Raw genomic sequence first — 17,959 nt, 5'->3', positions numbered from 1 at the left:
CATTCAGTGTTCCCATGTTCTGTTCGAACAACTGCCTCTTGTTTCCAGGTACAGATTCCTCATCAGCACAATTTAGTGTTCCGGAATACTCACGCTTGGCAATATTGCCCATAGCTTGTCATGATCTACACACATAGTGACCATGTATAGTGTTTCTGAGGAGCAGTGAAATTAGTCAGGCACAAAGGACAAATATTGCATAAGACTATTATTGTAAAAGTTTAAGAAAACATTTCCATACTAAAGGAATCATTATTTGATAGTTAACAAGGGTAAGACCAAGGGGATAGTAACTCAGAGGTTAGGGGTACATGCTAGCTTGTATGACTGGGAGGGCAATAAAAAGGAGTGGGAGTTCAATACACAAGAAGGGGATGTATGCACAGCCTTGAAACAACAGTGATCTATCATATCGGTATCTAGACATTGTTTGAATGGGTTGTTAGGTGCCGTGGAGTAGGTTCCGACTTATAGCCACCGTGACAGGGTTTCCGAGGCTGTAAATCTTTACGGGAGCAGAAAGCCTCATTTTTCTCCCATGGAACAGCTGGTAGTTTGAACTGCTGACCTTGTGGTTCACAGTCCAATTCGTAACCACTATGCTACCAGAGCTCCTTTTGAATGGGTAAAGGAGGGGAAATAATGTTAAGGTGCTTGACTATTTTGTGGCTATTGTTTTCTCTTGCCTACTATTGTAATATAAACATTTAGCTAGGATAGAAAGAAATATTGGGAAATATGATTACTGAAATCTTGTAAGTCTATCTTCAGCCTATAACTAATGTGATTATATAAAAGGGTACTAGAATGTGCCCAGGAAAACAGGCTTCTTGTTAAGCCTTTTTGGTGTATAAGTCCTTACGTAGAATTCTGAGACTTACCCAGAACCTTCAAAGGTGGGACATTCCTACTTAAGAAGGCATGCAGAACACCAGGAATGGCCAGAAGAACAGAAGATACTCTTCGAAAGAAAGACCAATGGCCATTGGTGAAGAAGGAACCGATTAGCTGTGATAATATCAAGCAAGCCTTGAAGCCATCAAGGTAAGAAAAGTCAGCCCATCAGGTTAAACCCCTTTCTAAGAAAAGCAAAGGGTACACATGAAGAGTCATGTAGGCTCACTAATGACCATTCTGGTCAACTTGTGAGTAGGGAAATACAGCAAAGAAGACATGGGAAAGATTGGATATGTTTCATAGACACCTGATGACCTTGAAGAGGAAGGGCTGAATGATTTGAAGTTCAGGGAGACGCGTAGTCTCCTGAGCCCATGGACAGTGACCTAGCCACTGGGGCTAGCATTAAGAATGAAGCAGCCAGCTGGACTGAAGTTGGGGGAGGCATGGAAGAACTCCCAAACTTGCAGACAGTATCCATTTGATGTAGGTTGGATGGCTTGCTGGCCAGAACTCCAACAGATGAAGATAAAGAAGATTAATAGAGGGAGTGAGCATAAATTGCTACAACTTATTGGGCTGGGCCTTTGTTTATGGATGAAGTTGCCTAAAATTACAACTGAAAGGGAAGGATTCTTCATATCAAGGATCAAGCTTATCTCCTCAGTATACTACGTTGATAAGAACAGACAGCTTAGACTTGTGCTATCAAACGTGGGGTTCTGAAGACACAAAGTGGCTGGTTTACAAGCTTTCATGAAGGTGCTTAGTGTCAGAGTAAAGGGTATGTGAGACTCCCCATTGAATAGCTTTCCTCTGGTCAAGAGGGGTTGGGTGAAAGGGTTTGGAGATGATGGGGATACAATTTTATGATTCAATTGTGAGTAACTGTTATCAGGACTAATGGCTATTGTCACAACTGTAAATGTAGAATAGGTATAACTAAAAGGGGGGAGCAGTTAATCTGTCATCTCAGGAACAGAGGACACTAGGACAATCAAGAGGGAAGAGCATGAGAGGAGCAAGGAATCCTAAACACAGAAATCGGTGCTAAACAATATGATGGCAGAAGCTACGGTATAGAAGGCCAGAGCAGCAGTGGACTATACAGCCCATTGACTAAGAAAGGCATTGTACCTGAGGGTAGGAGGCTGGCTTGCAAATTTTGCACTTTGGACATTTAAATGAATATATATTTTCACCTCAGTATGTGTGCATCAAAAAAGAAAAATATAACAGAGGTAAATATTTTAATTTATGGTACATGGAGGGTATTGTAATCATTGCAATGAGTTGTTGAATGAATGTAAAACTGATGATCTGCCCTGTAAACTTTCACCCAATTCACCATATTTTTTTAAAGAAAAGATAATGCAATATAATTCAGATTTTATTCTATAAAAAAATAAAATTATTACTTTTCTAAATGGGAGATTTTAGGGAGAAATCTTAGAACTAAAGTAATTGTGAGCCAGTAATTCAATTCATAATTTCAAAATATTTATTTCAAATTGTTATTTATGGATGCAGATATGCACAAAAATACATATTAGCAAAGCTACATTTCATGGAAAATAATCCTGGTGATAAAGTGGTTAAGTATTTTTTGCTAACCATAGGTCAGCAGTTCAAATCCACCAGTCACTTTGAAAGGATGTAGAGTGATGTGGCAATTTGCTTCTGTAAAGATTACAGCTTTGCAAAATCTATGGGAAGAATTCACTCTGTCCTATAGGGTCTATGAGTCAAACTGGTTTTGACAGTAGTGGGCAGTTCATGAAAGTCTTTTCAGAGTGCTTTGCTTTGATATTAATGAAGAAAGAGAGTGAGATTATCATGGACAGTTTAATTTAAATTCTATAAGAAAGTGTCAGTGTTCTAGGTTGAACAAAGTTTGCCAAGAAAACCAGGTTTTCTTTTAAAATTTAAGTTAACACTATGTAGAAGGTCAATGATTTATCTTCATTTCTGAGTTTCGAGACTGATTTCAATTGTAATTCAAGACTTGGCAATAGGACAATCTTTAGGGTAAGCTGTGCCATTCAGTGACATATTCTTTGTAAGCTTCTCAGTCAAAATGGTAATGTTTTAAATAATAAGATATCATCTTTCTATTAAAATTTTGTCACAATAGCCATTTATTCAACAACACATTGCTTCATTTTGAATATGGACTTCTTAAAAGAACTATGTTTGACCCTAGTTTATTTATGATTCATGGACTAAATTTAAATGTCACTAGACTTATATTTACATAAAAACCAATCTTGTTTCTTTGGGGAAATGTGTGAGTTTCATTGTGTCTCAAATTCGTAAAAGATTTTGGTTTACCAAGACAACAGTAATGGCAGATAAATTGGGTTTTCTACTCTGTAACTCCCCATAGGCTCCCACTATAATACACAGAGTGAAATAGCTGCATTGGAGAAAAAAAGTTTTTACTGCTATACTAGGCCACTTATATTAAAGCCAGCCATGAGTTATGGAATACAGAAATTTCAAGAAATACCCCAAACATATATAACTTTATGTTTGTTTGTTTCAGATTTAGCAATATATCCTGGTGTGGTGCTTTAGGATAAGCACTTGACTGCTAACCGCATTGTAGGCCATTCAAACCCATCAGTATCTCATTGAAAATCCTATATAGACTCACTTTCAATAGAACCAACCTGACAGCACTTCACAACAAATGTATATAAAAAGAGAGAAAAAAAATGTTTTGTTAAGGAATTATTTGATTAATTTAGAAGGCCAAGAATGTAGAATGGCTTATTTGTTTTTGGTAAGTGCTGTTAAGTTTATTCCGAATTCTGCACAACAGAAGGAAACACTGCTCTGTCCTGAGACATTCTCACAATCATTGTTACATTTGAGACCATTACTGCTGCCACTGTGCAAATACCTCTCATTGGGGGTCTTCCTCTTTTTTGCTGATCCTTCACTTTACCAAACTTGACATTCTTCTCCAGGGACTGGTTCCTCCTGATAATATGTCCGAAGTATGAAAGACCAAGTCCCATTATCCTGACTTCTGAGGAGCATTCTGGCTGTCCTTCTTCTAACAAAACTTTATTTGTTCTTCTGAAAGTCCATAGTACTTTTAATATTCTTGGCCAACACCATAACTCAAATGCATCTATTCTTCTTTGGTCTTCCTTAATCATTGTCCAACTTTCACATGCATGTGAAGCTATTGAAAATGTTATAATTTGGATCAGTTGCACCATAGTCCTCAAAATGACATCTGTTCTTAAACACTTTAAAGAGGTCTTGTGCAACATATTTTTACAATACGTCTCTTGACTTTTTGATTACTGCTTCCATGAATGTTAATAGCGGATTAAGCAAAATGAAGTCTTTGGCAAATTCAATCTTTTCTACATTTATCATGATGTTATTTATTGCTCCAGTGGTGAGGTGCAACCCCTACAGAAAGGTGTGGTCTTTGACCTTCTTCAGTAAATATTTTAAGTTCTTTTTAGCAAACGAGATTGAATCATCTACATATCACAGCTGGTATATGAGTTGCCCTCTAATCCTTATGTCATGTTCTTCTTTATATAATCCAGTTTCTCAGAGTATTTGATGAGTATACAGATTGAATAAACTTGGTGAATGACACAGCCCTGACATACACCTTTCCTGATTTTAAACCATTCAGTACTCCCTTGTTCTGTTCAAAGAACTCTTTTAAAGTTTATGTACAGGTTTATGTACAGGTTCCTCATGAACACAATTAAGTGTTCTGGAATATCCATTCTCTGCAATGTTTTCCATAGCTTGTCATGATCCAGACAGTCAAACGCTTTTGCATAGTCAATAAAGCACAGGTAAACATTTTTCTGGTATTCATTGCTTTCAGCAAGATCCATTGAATGTCAGATTCGATATCCCTCATATCATGCCACAAACCCACTTGCAGTTCCTTTTCAATGTACCGTTGCAGCCATCTTTAGCAAAAAATTTACTTGCATATGATATTGTCTGATGATTTCTGTATTCCATTAAGTCATGTCTCTTTTGAATGGGCACAACAATAAGATGCATCAAATTCTTATCCCAGTTGTTTTACAAAACATGAATGTTTCATTTCAAAACATCAGGTCATGTTAGAAAATTATCCAAGATATTTCCATTGTAGCAGTTGAGTTCTACTTTTATGGTTATATCATATAAATACAAAAAGATTGTTTTCTTATTTTTTATGATTAAGGTGGAAGTTTACAAAGTGTATTAGTTTTGCATTCAGCAATTCATACACATTAATTTCATGACATTGATTGTGTTGTTGTTGTTAGGTTCCATCTAGTCAGTGTGGACTCATAGCAACCTTATGCATAACAGAACAAAACAATGCTCAGTTCTGTGCCAGTCGCTACGCTTGAGCCCATTGCTGCTACCACTGTGCCAAACTATCTCATTGGGGTCTTCCTCTTTTTACTGACCCTCCATTTTACCAAACTTGATGTCCTTCTCCAGGGATTGCTCTCTCCTGATAATATGTCCAAAGTATAAGAATCAAGTCTGGTCATAATGGCTTCTAAGGAGCATTCTCGTACTTTCTCCAACACAGATTTATTTGTTCTTCTGGCAGTTCATGGTTCTTTCAATATCCTTCTCCAACACCATAACTTTAATGTAGCAAATGTACTATTTTTCCTATTCACTGTCCAACTTTCACATGCATATGAGGCTACTGAAAAGACCATGTCTTGGGTCAAGCATTCCTTTGTCCTCAAATTAACATTTTTGCTCTAGAACACTTTAAAGAGCTCTTGTGCAGCAGATTTGCCCTTGGCTATCCCGTTTGAACTGCAAGGTTGGCGGTTCAAGCTCACTAGCTGCTCTTTGGAAACCCTATACAGGGTCACTATGGGTCGGAAATGACTCGATGGCACTTCACAACAAGATACATCATTTCACTACTTGATTGCTGCTTCCATGAGTATTGATAGTTGATCTGAGCAAAATGAAGTCCTTGACAGCTTCAATTTTTTTTCTCCATTTATCTTGATGTTAATTATTGGTCCAGTGATGAGGATTTTGTTTGTTTGTTTGTTTAAAGTATAATCCATACCAAAGGCTGTGGTCTTTGATCTTCATCAGTAAATATTTTAAGTCCTATTCACTTTCAGCAAGCAAGGTTGTATCATCTTCACATCATAGATTGTAAATGAGTCTTACTGCAATCCTGAGGCATGTGCTTCTTCATATTATCCAGGTTCTCAGATTATTTGTTCAGCATACAAACTGAATGAGTATTGTGGAAGTATACAACCCTTGAACACACCTTTCCTGATTTTAACCATTCAGTGTCTCCTTGCTTTCTTTGAATGTCTGATTTTCGGCCTAGGTACTGTTTCCTAATGAGCACAATTAAGTGTTCCTGAATACTCATTGTCCACAATGTTGTGCATAGCTTGTCATGATCCACACAATCAAAAGCCTTTGTGTAGGCAAGAAAGCACAGGTAAACATCTTCCTGATGTTCTCTATTTTCAGCCAAGATCCCTCTTATTCAGCAGTGATATTCCTTGTTCCATGTCCTTGTCTGAATCTAGCCTGAATCTCTGGAAGCTTCTTTTCAATGTACTACAACAACCATTTCTGAATTATCATTAGCAAAATATTTTACTTACATGTGATATTATGAATGTTGTCTGATGACACAATCCGTTTTGTTACCTTCTCTTTGGAATTACCATAGATTTGGGTCTCTATCAATCACTCGGTCAGGTAACTGTTTTCCAAATTTCTTGGCACAGATGCCAAGACATCTTGGCATATACTAAAGCACTGATTGGAGTTCCCATAATATAGTAGCATTCATCCTACTTCCTCTCTGTGATTTCCATTTTTATTTGCCTTTTCCTATTTCTTTCTTTTTGCCTTCTGAACTTTGTCTCTAGGTAAATGATGCCATTTAGATCTAAAATGGTTGATCATTCTAAGGAACATGTACATCCTTGGTGTTATTTTTTTACCTTTCCATTTTTGGGCTGAAAGTTGATCTCAGAGAGTTATTTTAAATGTCAGGCTGAAAATGTTACTCAACGCTGTAATCTCAGAGTTCCCAACAGTCTTTATTAAACCAATGAACTTCGTCATATTTATGATTTTGAGTTTTGTTCCAGTTTTCCTTCTGCTCACTCAAGACTTTTTATTATTATACCTTTAACAGCAGTGGTAGCCAGATGCCATCTGGTTCTTCTGGACATAGGGTCTTGAAGGCTGAGGTTTATATGGTCCGTCATTACTTTGGAATGTTTCCATGTAGCTATGATTTTCTTCAATATTGTTTGCTATGGAGTCCTGGTGTGGCAATGTGGGTTAATGTGCTGGACTGCAAAGTTGGTTTGAACTGCAAGGTTGGTGGTTCAAGCTCACCAGCTGCTCCTTAGAGTGTTACTATGGGTTTGAACCAACTTTACAGCACTTAGCAACAACACAAAAATTCTTTGCTCTGGATGGGGATGGAACAGTAACTGAATTTTAGCTGGCTATGTACAAGCATTTAAGGTAAATTGTTACTCACCAAAGTGAAATGTTGAACATTTGTGTGTGTGGACTATTGTTGTTGTTAAGCACCATTGAATAGGTTCTGACCATTGTGATCCTTTATAGGGTTCCCAAGGCTCTTGTTCTGGTGCTGTGGCAGTTCAAACCTACCAGTTGCTCCTCAGAAACCCTATACAGGTCTACTATGAGACAGAACCTACTCAACAACATTTAGCAACAACAATAGGGTTTCCTGTCAACATTGCAGTTACTTTTCCAGTGCTTATCCTACAACTCCACATCAGGATGACTATGTTATACCAATTTACCTTGATGTCCTTTGAGATTATAGTCCTGAACCCCCAAGCACATTGACTCATTCCCTCAAGGTGTTTGGTTATGACTACAAAGGTTTCAAAACTTTGCCTTCTGTATCCTTGTATGAATAATTTCTTTTAGAAAGGCCAGCAAAAGAATGGCGATTATGAGGTGGAAGTTAAAGCTATCCCAAATATTGGACTTTTCCAATACCTTATGAACCTTGATATGAATCACCACTCTTCCTCTCTTTTGTGTCCCAGGGTTCTATAGAGTGCTGCAACACATCTTACAGAACTCACAACTGTCCAAGGAAATGATACACTGAATTGTGAAGTCTGGCAAATTCCAATCCATAGTTCAGAGATCAGTCTTGATAAGTCTCTTCATTCATGTTGTCTCAGAAGCTGAGGAACCCAAATGAACATACCAGAAGATATTCAGCAGTTGCAACAGGTTGCTGTACCTGGTGAATCAGGTCAAATGAGGGTCCCAAAGTCTCAAAAACAGGAGGTCAGGCATAATGAACCAGGTTCAAGATCCAGGGCAGAGAGTGAACTTTTTCAAAGCATTCCCATATATTGGACTCAAATCATGCCCTGAAGGAAAACTAAGGGTGGTGATTTGATTTATATCATCTAGTAAGGTAGGGTCATCTTTAAACCTTTGTTGTTGTTGTTGTTGTTAGGTGCCATCGAGTAGCTACTGATGCATAGCGATCACAGCAGAACGAAACACTGCCCAATCCTGTGCCAACCTCACAAATGTTGCCACGCCTGAGCCCATTGATGCTGTCACTTTGCCAATCCATTTCACTGGGGGTCTTCCTCTTTTTCCCTGACCCTCCACCTTAGCAAACATGATATCCTTCTCCAGTGACTCATCCCTCCTAACAACATGTCCGAAATACGAGAGATGAATTTTGGCCATCCTGGCCTCCAGGGAGCACTCTAGCTGCATTTCTTCTAACACAGAACTGTTGGTTCTTTAGGCAGCCCACGTCACTTTCAATATTCTCCTCTAACACCACAACTCAAAAGCATCAATTCTTCTACAGTTCTCCTTATTTACTGTCCAGCTTTTACATGCATTTGAGGTTACTGAAAACACCATGACTTGGTTCAGGTGCATCTTTGCTCTTCAACACTTTAAAAAGGTCTTGTGATGTAGATTTGCCTAATGCAATACATCGTTTAATTTCTTGACAGTTGCTTCCATGAATGTTGATAGTTGATCCAAGAGGAATGAAGTCCTTGACAACTTCAATCTTTTCTCCATTAATAAGAACATTGTTTATTGGTCCAGTGGTGAGAATTTTGTTTTCTTTACATTGAGATGCAATCCATACTGAAGGCTGTACTCTTTGATCTTCATCAGTAAATATTTTAAGTCCTCTTCACTTTCAGCAAGCAAGGTTGTATCATCTGCATATCGCAGGTTGTTAATGAGTCTTCCTCCAATCCTGATGCCATGTTTTTCTTCATATTACCCAGCTTCTTGGATTATTTGTTCAGCATACAGGTTTAATAAGTATGGTGAAAGAATACAACCCTGTCACATACCTTTCTTAATTCAGTGTTCCCATGTTCTGTTTGAACAACTGCCTTTTGGCCCATATACAGGTTCCTCATGAGCACAATTAAGTGTTCTGGAATATTCATACTTCACAATATTGTCCATAGCTTGTCATGATGCACACAATCGAAAGCCTTTGCATAGTCAATAAAGCACAGGTAAACATCTTTCTGATAGTCTCTACTTTCAGCCAAGATCCATCGGACATCAGCAATGATACCCCATATTCCACGGCCTCTTCTGAAACTGGCTTGAATCTCTGGAAGTTCTCTGTCAATGTATGCTTGCAGCCATTTCTATATTATCTTTAGTAAAACTTATTCGCATAGGTTATCAAAGAGATTGCCTGATGATTTCTGCATTCTGTTGGGTCACCTCTCTTTGGAATGGGCACAATTATGAATCTTTTCCAATCAATCGGCCAAAGATAGTGGTTTTACAAATTTCTTGGCAGAGATGAGTGAGTGCCTCTTGTGCTGCCTCACTTTCTTGAAAGATTTCAATTTTTAATCCATCAATTCCTGGTGCCTTGTTCTTTGCTGATTCCTTCAGTGCTCCTTGAACTTCCTTCTTCAGTACCATTGGCTCTTGGTCATATGCTACCTCTTGAAATGTTTGAATATCAACCTTTTTCTTTTGGTGCAGTGACTCTGTGTATTCCTTCCAAATTATTTTCATGCTTTCTGCATCATTCAATAATTTGCCTTAGTTCCACCTTAATCCTTAATTTTTTTTTTCTTCTTGTTGTTGTTGTTAAATGCTATCGAGTCGATTCTGACCAATAGCGATCCTGTATAGGGTTTACGAGGAACAGCTGGCGTGGTGAGCTTGGAACATCGACCTTGCGGTTCAAATGGCTTTGCAGTCTGGCGCATTAACCCACAGTGCCACACCAGGACTCCCTAATCGTCAGAGAAGCATTGCAGGACAGCTATTTATTTAGTATGTCTCTTCTAGTCATATTGTTCCATTCTATGATGCATTGTAAATCCCAGTCTCTATGAAGTCTTGGTGTGGCGTTGTGGGTTAATGCGCCAGACTGCAAAGCCGTTTGAACTGCAGGGTCGGCGGTTCAAGCTCACCAGCTGCTCCTTGGAAACCCTTTACAGAGTCCAATGGGTTGGAATCGACTCAACCGCACTTTTCAACAACAGCATGCACTAAAGCATGGACTGCAAGGTTGGTTTGAACTGCAAGATAGCAGTTCAAGCTCAGCAGTCACTCCTTGGAATCAACTATGAGTTGCTATGGGTCAGAACCAACTGGATTGCATTTAACAGCAACAACAAAGTATAAGGATTAAGGTGGAGCTAAAGTGCAAGGATTAGGGGGTCCTGTTTTGCCATTGTGGGTTAATGTGCCAGACTGCAAAGCCATTTGAACTGCAAGGTCGGCATTCCAACCTCACCAGCTGCATTCCAATCTCACCAGCTGCTCCTCGGAAATCCTATACGGTCGCTATGGGTCAGAATCGACTCGACGGCATTTAATAACAAATTATAAGGATTAAGGTAGAACTAGCGTAGTGATTATGGGGCCGTGAACCTCAAGGTCAGCAGTTTGAAACTACCAGCTGTTCTGGGGGAGAAAGATGAGGCTTTCTGTTCCAGTAACGATTTATAGCCTCGAAAACCCTGTACAGGGTCACTATGAATTGGAACCGACACCACGGCATATAACCACCACCATCAGTACTATATAAAAGTTAATCTTTAACAGATTAATCTATTTATTATTATCTCAATTTGTACATAAAAATTTAGCAGATTTTCCCCCTTCTCTTCTACCTCTTCTGTTTTAAGTATAATTTTAATAGTGTGTCTGAATTACAGAGCAACATTTTTTTTAAGTTCTTGAATGCCAAAAGAACGAATTATTTTTAAATCCAAGAGTATCTTCCAGCCTTCTCTTCTGTGCTTTTGATACCTCTATTCTGCTTAAACCAACTTTCTCTAAAATATTCTGCTATGTAATGTGACTGTTATAAATTCCCTTTCCAGAAATGTTATTACAGTTTATGTTTGGTATGGCTTAGTTAAAATTAATTTTGAAAGGCTTATCAGGTAAATGTCCTTTTCTAAATAGTCTTGTCTTTAGCACAGACATTGGAAGAGACAGGTAGTAAAGCCAAAGGGAATTGCCATTTGAAAAAACTTGTGATCTTGAGTCTAAAAATGCCTTTCTTTTAGACGTATTTGTTGCTTTATTCAGCATATAAAATTACTTTTTAAATATGGTTTTAGAATGTCCATCACTTTAAAAATTTTAAAAGTTCTTATCAGCTTTTACACAGGTTCACAAATCTGTTCCCTCAAATATCCATCTAAGAGCTAAGGAAAATCAGTACAATCACTTGGACATTTTCTATTACCTTTGGCAGATCAGGTGCTTGGGCTGAAGTAGGATTTTAATTCTGAGCATCAGTCCTCTACATTTAAATGTAATTTGGGAGTCCTTCAGCAGTGCTGATTGTTCACATAACTTCAGGGCAATGCTTAGGGTTGGCTTGTTCAAGACAGAGAAAAATAAAGTGCTTATTTGGCACTTTTTGAGAAAGAAATGTCTCTCTTAGTCACCCTTTTTGCTAAATAAATTATTTTTAAAGACTGCTTTCTGATTACAATAAGATATAAAGAATAAGACAATAGATTCAATAGAAGAAGGCAGTGGTAAAAGACCTTAAATAGCATGCGGTTACACAGAGGAAAGCTATTGTGGAATCATAGAGAGCTTGTGGTGGTTCACAGGCCAATACTTACCCAGGGGGTTCTTTCTGACATCTATATGTTATCTGGAGATTAACATGTTTTTTTAAATAGTGTATCGTTCATTGTCTAATTGTTTCTGTTAATATATTCTTATTTCTAAGATACAATATTATGAATACTTAAGCATTATGTTGTTGTTGTTATGTGCCGTCGAGTCGGTTTCGATCCATAGCAACCCTGTACAGGGTTTCCGAGGCTGTAAATTTTTACAGGAGCAGAAAGCCTCATCCTTCTCCCGCAGAGTAGCTGGTAGTTTCCAACTGCTGACCATGCAGTTCGCAGCCCGATTCGTAACCACTACACTACCAAAGCTCCGAAGTATTATAATTGCTTAAAAATAAGAAATAGATCATTAAAGTAATATCATGAATATTAAAACATAAAAACTATTTTCTTCAACTATTTCAAATAAGTTCAGGATTTTAAAGGTAAATTCTCTGAGTTTTTTGTTTGATGGTTTCCTTAAATGAGGGAGTATGGTGCATGTGAAAGATAAAGACATACTCAGGAGAAAGCTATCCATTACAAGGAACGTGATTAAAACTGTCAAAAGTATATTTATCAAGATATAATATTAAATGTCTGAATAAGTTTCCAGATCTAATTACCAGTTTATAGAGATAAGAGAAACACAAAAAAGAAAACCGAAAGAGAAGCAGCATGGGGATACGCTCAGCAACATCCAGACCGATGGAAATAACATAGCAAATATTCAGTGTCATCAACAAATAAATATCAAAGGACATAAGATGATAAGAGAAAGTACTATAGATTGTAGCAGGCTTAAGAATAATTACAGCACGTGGAATTCAGTTTGATTCTGACTCAAACAGATCTATTTCATTACTATTTTTGTGTGGCGGGGTAAAAATAAAATAAAAAATTATGAGATGATTATTGAACATTTGAATACTTACTGCATATTTTATGAAAGAATCACTTTTAATATTTCTTCAGGATGATATTGCATTGTGTCTACATTTTTAGAATTCTTGCATACCAATTGATGAAACAGTATATATTTACTTCTTATTTCAGGAGCTCTGGTAGCGTAGTGGTCATGAGTCCGGCTGCTAAACTCAAGGTCAGCGGTTTGACACTACCAGCAGTTCTATGGGAAAAAGAAGAGGCTTTCTGCTCCTGCAAAGATTTATTTATAGCTTTGGAAACCCTATGCAGGGTCACTATGAGTGACCACCACCACTTCTTATTTATTGACTATTTCATTACCTGATATTTAGCATTTAGAGCAATAGTAAAAAAATACACTATCTGACTATTTTTCACATTAAGAACTTACATATTACATCTAACAGTAGTGAAGTGGATGATGAGAGCAATGCTGGCTCTAATGGTTATATGCCACTTGGCTATGTGCAATGATTTTCAGTGGTTTGAGAATTTCTTATTGATGTAATTTGGCAGTTATGTAATTATGTAGCCATCTTCCATTTTGTGATCTGATGTGGTATTCTCCATTTTCACATAATGCAAATTTGTGCATAATGACCTGGCCTTTAGAATAAAACCATGATGTTGTTAGGTGCCATCAAGTCCGTACTGACCCATAGTGACATTATGCACAACAGAACGAAACACCCGATCCTAGGTCAAGCTCACCACTGTTGCCATGCTTGAGTACATCGATGCTGCCACTTGGCTAATCCATCTCGTTGGGGGCCTTCCTCTTTTTCTCTGACCCTCCACCTTACCAAACATGATATACTTCTCCAGTGGCTGCTCCCTCCTGACAATTTGTCCAAAGTATGATAGATGAAGTTTGGCCATCTTGGCCTCCAAGGAGCACTCTGGCTGTACTTCTTCCAAAACAGATCTATTGGTTCTTTTGGCAGCCCATGGCATTTTCAGTATTCTCCTCCAACACCATAACTCAAAGGCATCAATTCTTCTAAGGTCTCCCTTATTTACTGCCCAACTTTCACATGCATATGAGGTTATTGAAAATACTATGTCTTGGGTCAGGTGCACTTTAGTCCTCAAGCTGACATCTTTGCTCTTCAACACTTTAAAAAGATTCTGTGCAGCAGATTTGTCTACTGCAATGCATCGTTTGATTTCTTGGCTGCTGCTTCCTTGAGTGTTGATAGTTGATCCAAGAAGAATTAAGTTCTTGACAACTTCAATCTTTTTTCCGTTGATAAGAATGTTGGTTATTGGTCCAGTGATGAGGATTTTTGTCTTCTTGACATTGAGATTTAATCCATATCAAAGGCTGTGCTCTTTGGTCTTCATTAGTAAATGTTTTAACTCCACTTTCAGCAAGCAAGACTATATCATCTGCATATCGCAGGTTGTTAATGAGTCTTCCTCCAATCCTGATGCCATGTGTTTCTTCACATAACCCAGCTTCTTGGATTATTTACATAGTATACAAGTTGAATAAGTATGGTAAAAGAATACAAACTTGTCGCTCACCTTTCTTAATTTTAAAACATTCAGTGTTTCCATGTTCTGTTCAAACAATGGCTTCTTGGTCCAGGTACAGATTCTTCATGAGCACAGTTAATTGTTCCGGAATACTCATACTTCACAATGTTGTCCATAGCTTGTCATGTTCCACACAATGGAAAGCCTTTGCGTAGTCAATAAAGCATTGGTAAACATCTTTCTGATATTCTCTGCTTTCAGCCAAGATCCATCGGACATCAGCAATGATATCTCTCATTCCACGGCCTCTTCTGAATCTGGCTTGAACCTCTGGAAGTTCTCTGTCAATGTATGATTGTAGCTGTTTCTGTATTACCTGTAGCAAAACTTTACTCACACGGGATATCAAAGAGATTGTCCTATGATTTCTGCATTCTGTTGGGTCACCTCTCTTTGGAATAGGCACAAATGTGGACCTCTTCCAATCAATCAGCCAGATAGTTGTCTTCCAAATTTGTTTGCACAGGTGAGTGAGTGCCTCCTGTGCCACCTCACTTTCTTGAAAGATTTCAATTTTATTCCATCAATTCCTGGTGCCTTGTTCTTTGCCAATTCCTTCGATGCCCCTTGGACTTCCTCCTTCAGGATCATTGGCTCTTTATCATATGCTACCTCTTGAAATGGTTGACCATGGACTATTTCCTTTTGATATAGTGACTCTGTGTATTCCTTCCATCTCCTCTTGATACTTCCTGCATCATTCAATAATTTGCCCTGTGAATCTTTCAATAACGAAAGTTCAGGCTTTTAAATTTTTTCTTCAGTTCCCCCAGCTTGAGAAATGCTGAGCATGTTCTTCCTTTTTGGTTTTCTGATTCCAGATCTTTGCAGATTTTGTTGTAATACTTGGCTTTATCTTCTCCAACTGATCTTTAAAATTTTCTGTTCAGCTCTTGGGCCTCCTCATTTATTCCATTTGCTTTAGCATCTCTACGCTGGACAGCAAATTTCAGTGTCTCTTCTGACATCCATTTTGACCTTTTCCTTTTTTCTTGTCTTCTCAATGACTTTTTGCTTTCTTCATGTATGATATTCTTAATGTCATCCCACAACTCTTCTGGTCTTCAGTCTTTAGTGTGTAATGTATCAAATCTGTTCTTCAAATGATCTCTAAATTCAGGTGAGATACATTCAAGGCCATATTTTAGCTTTTGTGGACTTGTTTTCATTATCTTCAGCTTCAATTTGAATTTGCATACAGATAATTGATGGTCTGTTTCGCAGTCTGCCCCTGGCCTTGTTTTTACTGATGATATGGAGCTTTTCCCTTGTCTCCTTTTTACAGATGTAGTCAATTTGATTTCTATGTATTCCATCTGGTGAAGTCCATGTGTATAGTCATCTGTTATACTGTCAAAAGAAGGTATTTGAAATGAACAAATCATTGGTTTTGCAGAATTCTATCATGTGTTCTCCGGCATCATTTCTATCACCAAGATCATATTTTGCAACTACTGATTCTGCCTCTTTGCTCCCAACCTTTGCATTCCAATCACCATCTTGATTGCATGTTTGATCAATTTCAGATTGAAGAAGTTGGTAGAATTCTTCTATTTCATCCTTACTGGCTTTAGTGGTTGGTGCATAAATTTGAATAATAGTGGTATTAACTAGGCTTCCCTGTAGGCACATGGATATTATGCTATCACAGATAGCATGACTGATCTAGATATGTTCTTTTTGATGATGAAAGCAACACCATTCCTCTTCAATTTGTCGTTCCCGGCATAGTAAACCATGTGATCGTCAGATTCAAAATGGCCACTACCAGTCCGTTTCAGCTCACTAATGCCAAAGATATTGATGTTTATTCATTCCATTTCATTTTTGACAACTTCCGTTTTTCCCATATTCATACTTCATACATTCCATGTTCCAATTTTCAATGGATGTTTACAGCTTTTTCTCTTCGTTTTTACTTGTGCCCATCAGCAAATGAAGATCCCATGGGCTTTTCTCCCACGGGCTTTACTCCATTCGCGTTATCAAGGTCAACTCTACTTTGGGGAGGCAGCTTTTCCTTTGTCACATTTTGAGTGCCTTCCAACCCAAGGGGCTCATTTTCCAGCACTATATCTGGCAGTGTTTCTCTACTGTTCATAAGGTTTTCAGTGACTTTGTCTTTGTCTGGAACCTCATCTGAAACCTGTCCACCATGGGTTACCCTGCTGGTATTTAAAATACTGGTGGCATAACTTTCAGAATCACAGAAACTCACAAGCCAACACAGTATGACAAACTGACAGATGAGTGATGGCCATTTGATTTTAAGTGAAAACTGTCACTTTAAATTTCAGGGAGATCTGTGCACATGTGTAGTAGAACCCTTCAGTGGAGGGATTGATGTGTCCATTCTCTCAGACATCCCCTCTAATCACCAGAATGGAGGTGTTCAGACAGCAAGAGCCCAATGAACAGATACCAATAAAAGAATGTCCACACCAGCAACTGATTGGGAGCTTCAATTAAAACCTTATTTTCCATGGATTAACTCACAGTGTTGCATTATGTGTAAATAAGCAAAACAGAATAATGAAACCTATGTACACATAATCCAGCACTGAAAGTTAATCCATGGAATACAAGGTTTTAATTGAAACTCCCAATTAGCTACTCAAACCCACCAGCTACTCTTCCAAAACTCTAGACAGGGTCACTATGTGACAGAACCAATTTATCAGCATATAATAACACCAAATATTTATGACACATACAAATCTGTTGTTGATATTAATTGCTGTCAAGTCAGTTCTGATTCATAATGACCCTGTGTAGGTTTTCTGAAGAGAGAGTAGTGGGCTTAAACCACCAAATTTGCAAATAGTAGCTCAGTGCTTATCCTATAGCACCACACCAGGACTCCCACATACAAATAGGTAGGCATAAATGGGACATTTTTCAAATAAAATTAGATGCATAAATATGAATCAATGTAAATCTACAAAGGGGATGATTGTCCTTAGTTGTTTTAATTACTTTCATTTTTTATTCAGAAACATGTTTCAAAACATACATATTCTTATGATTTTTTCAATGTGCCTTTCTGAAACTTTAATTTTCTAAACATAAGTAAATATTAGGCTCTCAATGAGTTAGTATTATAAAATAAGTAACATTTATTCTAGCGTGAAATACAAACATTAAATTTCTTTCTTTAGTCCAGGCTTCAACCTTTATGGAAGGAACCCTGGTTGTACTGCAGGATAAGAACTAGATTGTTAACTACAAGGTTGGCAGCTTAAACCCACCAGCCACTATGCAGAAGAAAGATGAGGCATTCTGCCCCAGTAAAGATTTATAGCCTAAAACCTTATACAGGATAACAATGAGTCAGAATAGACTTGATAAAAGTTTTTGAGTGTAGGCTTCTATTTATAGAACTTGCAGAGACTATAGAAATTTCAGAGACTATTTCAATTTTAATGTAATATTTTGTATATATCATTATTATA

The 17,959-nt window shown here is 37.7% G+C and overlaps 1 pseudogene; it reads left to right on the top strand.

Moving 5' to 3' along the window:
• Window positions 1–937: 937 nt before the first annotated feature.
• Window positions 938–17,959, top strand: part of LOC102816275 — a 104,997-nt pseudogene continuing 87,975 nt past the window's right edge.

The sequence above is a fragment of the Chrysochloris asiatica genome, unplaced genomic scaffold (assembly GCF_000296735.1).
Source record: "Chrysochloris asiatica unplaced genomic scaffold, ChrAsi1.0 scaffold00011, whole genome shotgun sequence".
In the NCBI taxonomy this organism is placed as follows: domain Eukaryota; kingdom Metazoa; phylum Chordata; class Mammalia; order Afrosoricida; family Chrysochloridae; genus Chrysochloris; species Chrysochloris asiatica.
Note: the sequence above shows the minus strand (reverse complement) of the source record. Positions and strands in the feature narration are given on the sequence as shown.